At 38.5% G+C, this 15,695-nt stretch overlaps 1 protein-coding gene across 3 annotated transcripts in view; it reads right to left on the bottom strand.

Annotated features, from left to right (window-relative positions):
- ATXN7 (ataxin 7) overlaps positions 1 to 15,683 on the bottom strand; it is an 89,280-nt gene extending 73,597 nt beyond the window's left edge. For 2 of the 3 annotated variants that reach the window (XM_074913883.1, XM_074913887.1), the window contains exon 1: positions 15,576 to 15,683. The gene's annotated coding sequence lies outside the window, so the exon portion shown is untranslated. The remainder of the gene's footprint in view (positions 1 to 15,575) is intronic. The other variant, XM_074913884.1, reaches the window with a different exon arrangement.
- Positions 15,684 to 15,695: the final 12 nt, after the last annotated feature.

Raw genomic sequence — 15,695 nt, 5'->3', positions numbered from 1 at the left:
GGATTACATCTGGAGTTGAGTTTGAAGGAAGTTAAGAGAGTAAGTTTCAAAAGAGTAAAGTGACAGCTTAATGGCCCTTTAAAGAGAACTTTCTCTCCGGATAATGGGTGGCAAAGACCAGGGATGATTGTTGTTGAAAATTCACAGCAGGTGAATTACAACCACAACTGTCAGCAAAGAGCAATGCAAGGAAGCGAAGAATAAGCCAGGAGGAGCTCTCTCTCCAGAAGGTAAGCACTTTGGTACCCTGGAAAAGGGAGAGCTAGTTGAAAGATGGAAAGATGACAGAAGTAGCCAAATTCAAATTCAGCAATCCAAGAAAATGAAAAAAGGCCTGCATTTTGAAACCAGCGAAGAAGACTTAGCGTTATGTCACTCCTGATGCTGGCTATCAAAGCAACGTGGTTGCAATTGCTATTTAATACTGTGGGGGGTTACTGATAGGCAAGACAGGAAACCACAGCCTGGCAGAGCGAAGGCTATAATCCCCGGTCAAAACTGCATCTACACAGACATATATAATAAAGGCATAGCTACAATGACTAATGCATATTATCCATCTGAGGGGAAACACATTTACATTAAAATTGTAATTGCAAATCAACTTATTAAAACAAAAGGAGTGTAAAGGTATGTGATAAAGCATCCCTAACTTTCTAAAGTATCAAAACCAATGCCTCAGCTATCCAAACCCCTTTAACTCTTTCTTTTTAGCTGTCAGAAACAGGCACCAAAGAATGTGCCTAAATTTTGGAACATTCTTTCTCCTTTTTTATCTACTAAATATCCAAATTTAAGATAAAATACAACGTCTACATTTATATAAACAGAGATTTGAACACGCTAGGTATAATCACCCCAATACCAGGCTTCATTTAGACATTTTGTTTGTGGGCATAACCTAAGGAGGTCTTATTCTGTCCCTTGGAAAAATGGGTGCAGGAGGCATACGTTGAAGGACCACGAGGTGGCCAGCAGAAGGCCAGGGCTGCTGGTAAATCAGAGCAATTCTCAGGCTAATCTCATTTGTGCTGGAGACCGACACAGGACCTGCCATCTACAGAATCTCAGGGGGTCAAAGATGGTCAAAGAACCACAAGCTCTACCAATACATAACTGGCCCTCCTATTCTCTTTGGGAGAGGCAATTCTTTACATCTTCACAGATTAAAAAATAAATACCAGCTACATGCTTCAAATAGAGATTAGATACCAAACTTCTGTAAATACCAAATACAAAATTGCAGCATCTCAAGATTTCATATAGTTCCTATGTATACCAATATATTTCTCAGAATTACCAATATATTTACTATTATTTATGCAACAGAATATTCAGTGCAAAATATAATCATGATACAAGTTATTCTGAAACTATTTCAAACATGCATAGGTATCTCCATAGATAATGAGAAGCATCAAACATAAGTAACTAATACCTTAGTCAATGAAGAAGCAGCAACACCTTTTGCATAATTCAAAATTAATCGATAAAAATTGCAAAATAATTGCGCACGGCAAAGTGCACTGAACTTTGACTACTGTCATTTTCCTTTGTCTAATGGCAACAGGAAAAGATCTGCATTCATTATTTTGCTCAACAAACCATGTTATCCCTAATTTTAGTTTTATCTTCCAGCAATTTCTCTTTTAACTCAGAAGTCTTCTTTAGCAGTAAGATTAACAAAGTCATAAGAAGCCTCTGAATACTGCACTTCAACAGTTTAAGTACAACCGCACAAAGCATGGAGCAGACAGGTTAAAAAAATACTGTTTCAGAAACAATGAAAGATATTCTTTAAGTGAGTATCTTGTCTTATATTTCAAAACACCTGCATCTTGCAGTATGATTTATAACACCATTTGAAAGTTCAATCCATAAAAAAACATTAGCTTACTGCATCTAAGATAAATAACGACAGCTGAAATTATATTTCTTTAAAAATGGTATTTATACACAACTGTAGAGAAGAAAAAGATATATTCTGCATTTTATGCCATAGGAATATTTCATACCAATTCCAACTTGTATTACATCAGAAACACAAACAACAAAAGACTGGTAGCAAGCAATAAGACACTGGACATCAGGATTTTCAATTTTTTTAAAATAAATAAAATCCTGATTGGCTCATTTAAAAGGGTGCAGGAAGTAAAACAGTAATGTTAAAAAGAATATACGAATGTATAATATAAACACACTTTTCTAGACAGAAAGGCACAGCTAATCAAGACAATGCAGAGTACATGATTAACATGATTTGCAAAATTATTACTGAGCTTCTCTGTCAAAGGTAATATTATTCAAACTACACCGTCACAGTTATTGCAGATTAAAGATTTCAAATTAGCTCCTCATGTATATCATTATTGTGAGTGGTTGCATTTTATCTAATTTTAAATTACTGCAGGCAGATGAAAGTCATGTTAAAATTTGTCTCATAATTTAGGTACCATACCACTAACCTTAACAGTGATGCTGGTTCCTACACAGGTACAACACTATTCACAATGTAAACAAAGGACACTGGCATGCACCCCAGGCTAAGGTTGTCAGCATTTTTCAAACACCTTTCTGACTGTTCCATTTTATGGTGATGCAATATGACCTACATTTTCAATGGCCAAAGAGAGACAGAGAGATAGAAAGGGAGGAGATAGAGAAAAGAAAGACAGACAGACCTTTGCTGTCCTTATCCTCCATTAACTACAGCTTTAACTGTCCCTCATGGGGATGGTAATGGGCAAGAATAAAAGCAGAATAACCTTATGCTAAATTCTGACTGAGAAGCTGAAAAATAGGCTAGCATAAGAAATAGCAAGATTTTTTTTTCTACACTCCTGTGAACAAGTATATAGCAATACCCTCAACAGGAAGGAACAGTAGAATCAATAATTTTATAATCAGTTGCCAGTACAAAGCTGTCTGTAACACAGATGCTTATTTCACCACCTTATATTTCCCATCATCTTCCTACCACTTCATTTCTATGTATTCCCTTTAGACCTCAAAATGAAACACAAATTAATCCACGTCATTATCACCATTTTTACAGAAAAAATGAGGAAGAAGGAGTGATTTGCCCACAGTTACCTACCAGGCCCAAGGCAGGGTTAGGAACAGAGAGCATCACTCTTCATTATCTCTGCACTGTGCAATCTATTAGGGACTGTGATACCTGTCATCCTAATATATAATCTTGACATAATACCAAAATTATCTCTTATCTTGTCTTTCTTGCACATGAACTTCACAAAGAAAACTGTAGTAGATTACTGCTAACTCTTAGAAGGCCTTCCCTACAAACGATAGTCCACATTTCTCAAACTGGCTCTGGAAACGCACTTGACTGTGAATTGTAAAACTTGGCACAAGACGTCAATGGTATTTCTCGTTATAAACATGTAAAAATAAAGACCTAATTAAAGCATCGGTTGCTTTTTTCATTCCTCTGCAACTAAAGCACCCTTCCTTTAAAAAAAATCAGTAGTTTTCCACGGTTAAACTAGTACATTAAGAAATTATGGGCTTGTTGCTAGGATTGTGTTAAGCAAAAATCAAGATCAAGATTTTCAGTTATTCTTTTTTAGTGCAAAAAATGTCCTGCAGAATATTTGTAAAGCACTTACAGGATCACAGTTCCTTTACTAATGCTGGTAGTTAATACAATATGCAATATAACAGTAAATCAATTTCTTATTATTGAACTGAAGGCCAAAATTTAAGTATATCTCTGTAAATCCAGAATGACTCCAGCACTTTCCAAAGAGTTTCTTGGGATTTGCACATACGTAATCAAGACCATAATTTGGCACTGCACGGGAAACCAGAGATCAATAAAATATATAGATAAATTCCTGGTTTTGAACTGTATTTATTTTAATAGCTTTCTTATCAAGCAGTATTCATCCCATGAAGTGCAATCATGCCTACACAGCAAGGGCTGAGAAACTGCTGGTCCTTTGCTTGAGTGCTGCTGCCTTTTCTAAGTGCAACATTACATCAAACTGTTTAGTAATGACGAGTAAGGAAGACAAACAGCGCCTACACAAAGAAAGGGAGAGAAAAAAACCCAAATTTTATCCTGCTTTAAAGAAAAGAGACAGAATGGAAAATCAAGAGACAGACTGCTAACAAGTATGATGGAAAGGAATTACCTGTAAAATTACGGGAAAGAGTTTTGAAATTAAGAGGAGAGGATGGACGCTGGGAGGATTGGGAGCACAGGGTGGTAGAAGACACAATGTCTTAAGCAAAAGGAACTATTTCTCCAACAACACATGCCCACGTGACTGTGAGGAAATCCTCGTTTGTTAAAATGAGATTACAATCACACATTCCTCCACTCCTAATATCCCTGGATGCACCAGGTTCAATCTGTTTTACTCTTTGAAACAGAATGTAGTGGGAAACTGGTATTTCTCCCATTATAACTTTTTTTTTGTTGTTGTTAATCTAGGACAAAGTCTTGCCAATATACAATAAATCTCTTCACTATTGTCAGCTTTCCTAAAGCTCTCTTCTGTGAATGTTTCACCACAACATTTTATGTTTCTCTTATTTTTTTCCTTTTTTTTTTTTTTTTTTTTTTTTTCTTTCTTCATACTATCCCTTGCAGTTTGGGAGAGAAGCAGAGGTGACATCTTTAGTGCTGCCCAACGCTATAAAAATTCCAGTTAGAGAAGCCAACTGGTGCAGAGACTTGCAGCATCCAGGCCAAGCAACCCAGAACGATCCTTCCCTTTGCCTACCAGTGACTGCCATCTAGAGTCAGAGTACACCGCCTCACATGAAACACAGTATTGGTAACAAGGAGAAAAATGTTAGAGCAGCGAGAGAAATGGTAATCCCATTCAAAAAAAACAAGAACACACATTCTAGAAAGTTACAACTAGCTTAAAAAATTTAATTATTTGGGTTTCTCTTCTTCACATGCCTTTTGACTAATGAGCATTTGGCCCATGTCTCCCTGTTTTTCTCTGAAAACTGCAATTGCATTTTTGTTATAAACAGTTAAGTTGTATATGTGGGGAAAGTATATATAAGACAGCACTGTACTGCTTTCCAGGTAAATTAAGATTGTTTGCTAAGAAATATGCTAGGCCATGCTAAGAAACTGAACACAAAATTTCATCACTAGCCAAGATACATCAGTCACCCTTCAAAGCCTACCTGTGTAAAAACGCTGACAAAGCTTTAACATCGATGACATTAGTGATACTAAAGAGATGAAGAATGTCTTTCTAGTAGCACGAAACATAATTTTAAAACTTTAACATTTTCATTTTAAGAAATACATTCATACTGACCCAAACATACTTAAAAGTGGCTTAAATGTCTACAAAAGCCCACCCAAGACAACACCACTTCTTACACACTGTAAATTTGACACGTTTATAGACTGTATTAATTTACGGTTGTTTAGTATACTATATAAAAATGATCCCTTTTTCTAAGTACTACTACTACTTGGGTAGCTATTAATAGGGCACTCGGTACTCACTCAGGCATTAATGAGCCAATCACTGGATGCTCTTTAACTGAATAAAAGTTGAAACAGAACTGCTAAACAGGTTACAGAGGTGGAAAATAGGTTTCAGCGTGTATCAGTTATGTACTCTGATCCTATTAAAATCTGTGCAATGTGTAGTTAGAGATCTGTTAACTAAAAGATGGATGGAAGGAACCTCTAAAGGTCACGTTAGCCGGTCACTCAGCCCCAGGGCATGATAACTAAACTATCTGGTAGAAACAATACAGGTAATCAAACCTGTTCTTAAAGACCTGGGGCAATGGAAGCGCTATTGTCCCCGCAGGTGATTATTCCAACATTTCGATACTTCCACCAGAAAACTCCGTTTGGCCATGCTGAATCTTCATTGCAGAAATTTGAGCTATTTCTTTCCCTACCTGCCATAAGCTCCCCAGCTTTGCAACTCTCTTCAGTAGATCTGTCTTCTCACTCTCTCAGGCCCCACTTAAACTAAGGAATCGTATCCTTTCGGCACTTGTTTGTACATCGTGTTTTTCAGATCTCTAAGCAATTGCACTGGCAGCTCCACACTTCCTCTTTCCTAATTTCATTCAATACAGAGCCTGTTGTCCTGTGTGTGTGCAGTTAATTAATACTTTATTTCAAAACTAAAGCAGATCAAGTGGTCTGATTTTCACAAACTCAGGATCCTTAATACTGTAGGTATATTTTTGTCTAAGAAAGTTTAGGAAGCTCAGCTAGGACACCGTAGGCACTCCTTCCTTATGTAATGTTTTGTACTTACAAATAAATCAAGTAAAAGTATACATGATATTCCTGTCATTTTAAAAATTCAACTCAGGCTCCCAAGATAATAAAATGTCATTATCATGGTGTGAGCACAAATATAAAGAGGAGGTTGGCCCCACTGCCCTGCAGCAAAACTAAGGACTTTCCTGTTATCAGAGATGGTGCACAAAGGAGAGTTGGTGAAGAACCAGAAACACAGAAAAATACTTGCCAAATGACAAGAAAAATAAAAAGTCAAAAATTAATATGAAAACATCAAAGTAAACTTTCGTAAAATATGACCACATAAAAGTGAGGTTTTTTCTTTCATATATCCTCCAATATTATATTTATGTTCATAAACCCTCAATAGTTATATTTTCTATTTTTGAGGTATTTATATTTTTAAAGTAAATTTTACTCTTAAGCTTTAAACTCTGATAACAACAGACAACTATATCACAGTCTCACCATTCCTCTTGATGAAGACACTTGCCTGGGAAGATCTCTGACTTGACATCAGATGATTTTTGGCAAAAGAGATCATGGAATTTCCAAAGACTCTTTCCTCCTTTCTCAATAAAAAGGATAATGAAGCAAAGTCTGGGCCCTGCTGACAACTGGATTAGCAGAAGTCATTCTTCTTTAACTACAGTGACACATAGTTAAGGTAATATTTTCCTATTTCTATAGCTTTGTAAAAAAAAAAAAAAATTCACATTTTGACGTGAATTACTGTAATACATTTCTTGAGCACAACAAACAGTCCTGTACTCATATCTACTAGTGCTAGGGCTACCCGTTACTTATTTTTCCCCAAGTATTGCAGCTGCTTAAAAGACACCACCTGCACAGAAGCCAACAGAGAACAACTGCTTATTAAAGACGACTATACTTGCTGATAACTTTAAGAGGCCTCTTCAAGGGAGCAATACATTCTTACAGCATCCATCTCCACAGAAGAGCACCAAGGAGAACCACCACCAGAAAAAAGATACAGAATGGCAATTTTACTCAGTGATACTAGCAGAAAGAGAAGAAAATATAGGTTGCAAAATGGCTGTCTTAGAGTTGTAACTCTCTGAGCCAAATTTAGTGGGCCAGTCCTAGACACACACACTGGGGAACAGACTGTGAAGAGGCAATTACAAAGCAGATTCGATAAGAAAGATCCAGTCTTTAGGAAACCTGTTACCTGTATTATCATCGCATTACAAGTCTATGCCAACATTTGAGAGGACAAATACAGTTCAAAAGCCCTTCAAGAGCTTGCAAGACTAAGTCAGACTTCTTGAACATAAACATTTTAAAAGAGCAGCTCTGCAGCTATTTCCTTCCATTTGTTTGATGACATAAACTACAGTTGCAGTCAGTTGCTCCTGTTTGTGAACTTAACAACAGGAAAGAAAAGCTTTACCAGAAAACCTGAGTGTAATATCCTCCTATTCCAATCTGGGCAAAGTGGCTGCAGCTCAAGCGCAATTTAGGTACTTTTAAAATTAAATTTCAAATTCATGACATTTAAAAAAAAAAATCTGTATGTTTTATTTTAATATACATGTGCACAATTTTATTTCAGGATATGTTATTGTTCAACACCATTGTACATATACACACACATATACCAGAAACCACAGGCAGATCTCAAAAATTTAAAAAAAACCCGCAACCCATAACTGCCAAAGCAACACTGGAATGAAACTGAAGTGAAAATATTTACAATGAACCACAAAATCACAGGTGCATACTTGCAGTTATTATTAGCATGGCTTTGTTTCAGTCTCATCTCTTACAAGCCAATCTTTATTCATTTAAGTTATAAAATCCAATTTATCTGCCTTGCCTCTTTTATTAGTTCAATTCTCTCCATGTATAATCATCATTTAAATTTTTATTTTAAAAAAAGGCAAAAGGCAGCAGACCTAAAAGAACTCCTCGTGGTTTTCAAACATTCTGCACTCATGTTTTACAAAAGAAAAAACAAGCAAACCTGAATGCTTGTTTATACCAAGTCTCTACTAAAACATTATTTTGAGAAAATTTACCTTGAGAGTTTTGTAAATACTATTAGGAGAAATAACATTTTGGGCTTAATGTTTCAGGCACACACATAACCTCTTTCATACCTCAACTGAAAATTTACATGTATATATAAATACATATGTATATGCTCACACTTTATAGGTACCGTATTTTGCATTCAATTTATCTTTTTGCCAATGTTTGACACTAACTTTTCTATTCACCTTTTGCAACTCACCAAAACAGTTTATGAAGCAGATTACTTCATTCCACAATTTGTTTTTTTCTGTTTGCCTATACTTTTCAAGTCCAAATTCTATCCCTGCTTGCAAATAAAATTTGGAAATCACCAGGAAGGCACTCATACATCTTTGAACAGAATCTGATTTGCAATGCAAAAATTATCTTGCATGTTCTTCTCTTGCTCTTCTGAAACTACTAGTTTGCTTTTATGGATTATTTCCTTAAATGCCTTAGTCCTTAGTCGTCTAATATCTTCTGCGCTGGGCTATACCATTGACTTCAGTCTATCTTTCTGACAGCAACACCACCTCATACTAGTCAACAGCCTGGTGATTACAAAATTCACTCTGATGGAAAGAATTATGGGCATTAATCCCCTCAGGAAGGAGGATAGCTGGGTTGAAGTCTCCCACACATGTGGCGAGCAGTCTAGCGGATAACAGCTCTGCTAATGACAAAAAAGGGAACCAGAACCATTGCCACCTCCTGGGTTTTGAAAGCAAAGATTGACCTTTGCTCCCTTTTTGAAAGAAAGGGCTTATGATCCTAATTTCAAGAGAGCATGAATCCAAAATGCTCCCTAGAGAAAGGTGCTTAGCCCTGGATATAGGAAGGATTTAAGCACATTCCTACTTCAGCTACTGCATAGAAAATGCGCAGATTCATCATCTCCTTCAAGCTGCTCTGGCTGGTATCATTTTAATGAAACACCAGCAAACACTAAAGCATTTGGCCCCCTCCATCTTCATGGAAACCCACCTGGCCTCAGCCACACCAACCTTTCCTTTGGTACAACCAGTTTGAGAAGGGTAAGGAAATGCCATAACCTGGATCTGCCCCTTCTGGATCTGAGAGTCTCTGCTGGAGAGACCAGTTCTCATCATACATCTCTTGAAATATTTGTTTAAACCATCTCATTTGACATCAACTGAAGCAACAGTTTAGAAGCTACATCTGGCCCACTCAGAAAAAGAAACTGAGGAGAACGTGCCTTCTTCCTGAGAAGACCACAACTTCTCTTTGGCGTTTTACCCTGCTTCCAGTCACTATTGTTTCTCACCACATTTGTCATCCTGACAAAGTCCAGTGTTTTCATTCAACATATGTCATACTAAAACCTAAAATTGAGCAGGCATCACCAAAGGGTGCGACCATGCTTCCAATTATTTCTATTTGACTGTTCAGGCTTGTACCCCACTCAGAAATCAAGGAGTGAGAACATGCTTCTGTGTATCATGTTTTACAAGAACTGTAAATTGTAGCTGTGCTTAAACACTACCCACTGACAGAGTTACTCTATTAAAAGAAAATAAACCATAAAATAATCAAAAGCAAAATATAACACCAATTTAAAACAAGAAACATATATTTATCAATATAGAACTCACACTCTCTTTCTTCATTTTCTGAGATAGAAGTGTTTCTTTCAACATCTCTCCATGATGTGGCCAAGCTCAAAGTCTTGTAAAATTGTAAGATTTCTAGGACTTCTTTTACAGATTTGGACTGCTTTTTTTTAAAAAAAAAAAAAAAAAAAAAACAAAAAACAAAAACACCAAACCAAACAACCAATAAACCAAAACAAATCCAACCAACCAACTTTTATTAAACTTTGAAAAGCTGACTCAGAAGCTGTGCAATAGCTCTGATTCAGCTTTCTTAGCCGAGTCAAAGCATCTGGCCACGTGATTCAGCAAATGCCACTCTGAAGTCGGGCAAGAGCTGCTTTCCAAAGGAGGAAATGCCTGGTTTCCCTTGTAATCTTTGTGCAAAATTTCCTCAGTAGCACTAACAGTTATTTATTTAAACATGATACAAGTAAACATGATATTCACAACTCTCTTATTGTTCATCCAATGTTTCAAGCCACAGTTAAATACAAACATTTACCATTTGGCCTGCTGCCAACAAAGACAAATTCTTCTTCTTAGTTCAAAACCTCCTTCAGCATCCACTTTTTCCTCTGAAAACTCTGACATGCCACTGATGATCTTCAGGGCACAATGTAAATGCTACCAGACCCATGAATTGTAGGACTGGGGGAGGAAAAATAAAAATATGCTGGGTTTTTTATTAAAATAAAAGGAAGCCACTCTGAAAACATCCTGCCAACAAACTAAGAGGCTACCAGATAACTGACTAATCCTGCTGAAAACAATTCCAAAAGAATAAATGGCTGCTTCCTTACAGAATACACGAAATACGAAATCCCACTCTGAAATTACACGACAGTCATTTTAAACCACAGAATGCAGACACCATGTGGGATCTCCGAGGCATTGCACAGGCAGCTGAAGTCCACGGTGCTAATGATTTTTAGAATAAAAGAAAAATCTAACCATCTAATCTGTCTTGCAGCAGTTTCACAACACTGAGTTTCATGAGATATCTGTTAAAACACCTTCACTTTCTTGCCAAGTGGGAACCTACCAGGTCACGAGGAATAGGTATCATGGCCCCGTGTACCACTTTTAACTTCTGATAATTCCACTGCCTCAATTAAAGCCCCTTTTGACACGCATGCAAGGCACACTCTCATTTGCTGAGTGCATCCCTGCACCTGTAAACTCATTCTTCTACACTCAATACCTTAATTTCCAGTCTCATGTAGTTTTGAGTTTGACAAGCTGCAATAAATTAGTGACAGATCACCTTAAAACGTACAATAATTGATCTCCAAGCTTCATAAATATTCAGTAGAATCCAGATATGAACTGAGGGAAGCTGTTACATAATTCCTGTGAAGATATCTGAAAAAGGGCAATATCAGAATGCCCCCTGTATAATCTAGATTAAACACGAGACAGAGCCCTTATTTAACAAAAATCTATTTAAAAGGCCCATGCAGTACTATTGGTTTTTAAAATTACTAAGATAAGCTTTTGTCTTCCTTCATGAGAAAAGTAGTAGTAGTAATGAAATGTCTTTATAACAAACACACTATTTCTAGTACTTGTATTTTTCAAACTGCTTCTGTGAAAAATTCTGGAATTTTACATGCTTCTTTCAGTGGCATAGTGAAAAATAAGAAATAAAACCAATCCCGTAGCCCACAACTTGTGGTTACATTGTTATCTGATAAGAGCCTGGCTTTTAAAGTACAGTATTAACAGTACATTTAATCAATCTTGGTAACACAGGCAGTAGACAGCAAAATTGATTACTGTTCAGATAATAAAATGTTGCATTTTTAAATTATTGTTATTGTCACTACAGTCGCAACAAGTATTTTCACTCTCCCTTGTCTCGTTATGTTGTAATTCTGTGAAAATGTGCTAGCTCTGCAGAAACACAAGGGTCCATCTTAGGAAAGCTTTTTACAAGGCTAAGAACCACATTGCTTAGTACCTAAAAAAAAAAAAAAAGAAAAACCCTACTACTTGTTTTACACCAATCACTGGATTGAAATATTTCAGGTTTATCTGCCAAAAGTGAATATTTTAATATCTGCAGAACTAGACAGCCAGTGTCTAAGAATTTTTATAGAATGAGATACCAAGCTTGAAACACTGATGCTAGTTTTCAGTAAACACTGAGGCTAAAGACTGCAAAGAAAATATAACACTCTAACGTAATTTAAAATGAGAAAACAGGGTGACACCAATAGGTTAGTTTGATACCAGTCTTGCATAAAATCATGGTATACAATCAGCAAAGAAATAAAGGACAGTGATAAAAAGTAATGCTAAACATAGGCTTACAGAAAATAGGTCTCGCTAAATATATTTGGTATAGCTTTCTGACAAGAATATAGGTTGGACTGGATAAAAATACCTTGTAGTTTCTGACCTACTATACTTAGATCTCTGTAAGATTTAGTGCCACACAACAGTCTGATTTAGAAGTTATTCAACACGAAGAAAACCTGGAATCTAAAACCACCTCATAAATTATTAGGGAGGCTTAGGAAAAATATTTTAAATCCACCTCATCAATAGTTAAAGCTGTTTTCTTAGCTCTAAAAATCATAGCTCATTATAGCCTGGAATACTAATAAAAAGCTTCTTCCCCTTTAACTTTTCTGCAGTTGGAAAAAAAAATACATATACACACTTAAAGAAAAGGGGAGGAGGTATAAAGTCTCTTTAAACTTTGACTCTCATAGATTTTTTTTTCAGGAATGAAAACTTCAACACCAACAGATTTCCTCAAAAAAAAAAAAAAAGTCTGGTGTACTTAAAAGCCATTTTTTCAGAAAAAAAAAAGGATACTCATGAAAAATCTGAGCCAGTTCCACACACATGTAACATCTTGCAGTATAAACTTACCTAGCTTATACTTCTTGTATCCAGAGTCACCTGGAAACATTACAGAGGATCATTTAACACTTTTGACAAGGACAGGTGTGCAACAAATTATTATGTATAAGCTGCTTCAAGGTCTTACCATATGGCACACATAAAGGAACTCAAGGAAAGAGGGAAAACTACATCACATTGAGCTTGGTGGAAAGCCTGCAAACACAGGTACTTATTCTAAAAGAGCTGGCACGGAGTAAGGTGCTATACCCCACGCAAGACGTTTTTTCCTATTGCATGAATCTCCAATACTGTTGCCTTAAGGAAGGTCCAATGCTATTTGGTATTTCTGTCAGTCAGTTGAAGGATTATATAAAAGAGTGTAGCTGACAGAATCTGCACAGAATGCACAAACTGGTGAAGGACAAATAAGTAAGAGTAGGTCAACCCTGCTCCTGAGCTCTACATCATACATGACACTGAATTAATGGAAAAACATGCTTGTATACAGCCCAGTGGCACACACTCCATACGTGTGAAACAAGGGTTGTTTCATACTTACAAGATGAGGAACTCTACTTGGAAATGGTGCAAATCGAAAGAAGACTCCAAAGACTCAAGTGCATATAGAAACCCAGCAAGCTGGAACCGGCTTCCTGGGCAAAAACACCTCGTGGATGTTTAAAATGGCAAAACAGGGCAGGAAAGAGAACAGGCTATTACATCAATATGTAGCCTTAGTGAGGTTCTTGATGATCTATTTACCAAATTCTACTTCCCATTCTAAAAGAGAAAAGTTAATGAACATTGATGATGCCTGAAAGCCCTATCTTAAAAAGAAAAATAATGGCTTTGTTCTCAAAATTGTTCTTATGAGCCTAAGACCTGGAACAGAGAATTTGTAAGACTTTTGTAATTAGTAACACATATGAAGACAAGAATGGCACAAAAGTCATTAAATATTATTAACTAATCATATGGACTGCTGTATTCTAAATTAATTACTCAAGGACTATCTGTCATTGTGGAGAGTTTAATAAGACTATCAGACCAACACTGGAATGATGAACAAAAAGTGAGAAAAGATTATACTGGATTAAATGACAGAAAATAACACAATAGTACTCAAATGCGATTAAACAAATAATTGTGCATTTTCACCTACAAGTGTTCAGATCAACTTCTCTCTGTGGTAGAAACGGTCTCAGAAAACGGAAAGAGCTCAGAGAAGGGCAAGAAAAATATTAAGTCTTGATAAGACTGGATGCTTCAAGATGCTTAAGACTTCTGAAAGGTAACCAGTGGGTAAAGAGGGAAAGGCAGCAACAAACCGCACTGCGTAACATTTGTGTAGAGAACTTCAGCTAGGTCTTCTTCTCGCCCTTTGGCAAAACACTAGGGCTATAACATAGTGACTAAAGCCTTAGGAAAAACAAAGGTTTTCATCAAACTGACTATATTAAACAGCAACAAATTAAGAGTTCATAAAAGTGAGTGTATTTAATGACGTTCACATAGCTCATGAATTCATGGCCCACTCCTTGGCCCGAGCTTTGTATAAGTGCAGAGAGCTAGGTTTATCTCATATAATTATATCACTCACAAATTACATAAGAATGCATACAGATTTCAAGAACAGAAATCACTTATCCGGACTTTCTGTGTTGGAAATTCTTTATTCCCAAAAGTTGGGCAGAGTTTTCATGACCACTCCCTGTAATGCTTTCCCAATAGCACCTTCCAAAGAATCTGACCAGTTGCCTATTGAAGACAAAGTACTGGCTTGAAACAATCTACCAACCTGTAAACAGCTGTTAAATGACGCTATCCAGAACAAAAAAGCACCTCATAATCACTCACAGCTCTAAAACCAGGAAAGCACCAATTACAGCACACATTCACTTTGTGCTTTCCTTACCCTGACTTTTCACCAGGACCCCAAAATTGTCAATGCAAAGTGCTAAGCAGAACAAGCCCATAAACTACTTAAGTGTCCAAACCAAAATGAAGAGGGAATAGGAGGGTGTCAGGCTCTGAACATTATTTCTCAGGTACTGTGACATATACTACAAGAACATTACCAGCTTTAGTGCTGCCCAGGTGTCAAAGTCTGTGGACCAAAAGCCTAAAACTCAACACTTGGTATCACTAACACCTTAATACTATTCTTTTTTTTTTTTTTTTCCAACGCCAGCTTAGTTTCTCAGGGTAGGATGAAAAGTTGTTTCTTCCTATCCGCTGGTGACAACCAAACTCACCAGAAAACACATCAGAACAATGATTTTTGCACACCCCGGGCCCTGCTGCTCGTCTTCCCAGCATCAAGCGGGGGCGAGCCCGAGGAGGCCATCCCACCTCCCTCACGCCTGAGCCGTGGGCACGTCCTCCGCACCCTCGCCAGGGCGCGGGCACCAAGGGGCCGGCACTCCCGCTCCCTCCAGCCCCCGCGGTGGGTCCCACCACCCGCACGGCGCCATCGCCTCGGCGCTGGGCCCGTCCACCGCGCTCCCCCGTGCGTCGTGGCAGCCATCGTGCGGGGCCGAGGCCGTGCGGAGCCCCGCGAGGGCAGGACGGGGCCGCCGCGGGTGGTGGCGGCGGCAGCCCCGTGAGGACGCTCTGGGGCAGGAGCGCGGCGGGAGGGCGGCCGAGGCGCACCCGGGCCCCGCGCGTCGAGGGCGAGGGAGCATGTGCCGGGGGCATGGCGGGGCGGCCCGGGCGGGGGGCGGCGGGGCCGGGGGCGCGGTGGCGGGGAGGTGGAGCCTGGCTGCGGGCGCGGGGACCGCCGCTTCCCTCCCCCGTCGGCCCCTCACCTGGCGGGGCCGCCCCTCGCCAGGGGGCCGGTTCCACGCGGGGCGCAGGCCTCGCCCGCCGGCCCTCCCCGCCGCCGCAGCAGCCGCCGCCGGGCCGCGCGTCCGCCGCCAGCCGGCTCA

The sequence above is a fragment of the Athene noctua genome, chromosome 10 (assembly GCF_965140245.1).
Source record: "Athene noctua chromosome 10, bAthNoc1.hap1.1, whole genome shotgun sequence".
Taxonomy (NCBI): domain Eukaryota; kingdom Metazoa; phylum Chordata; class Aves; order Strigiformes; family Strigidae; genus Athene; species Athene noctua.
This window is presented reverse-complemented; position numbering and strand designations above follow the sequence as displayed.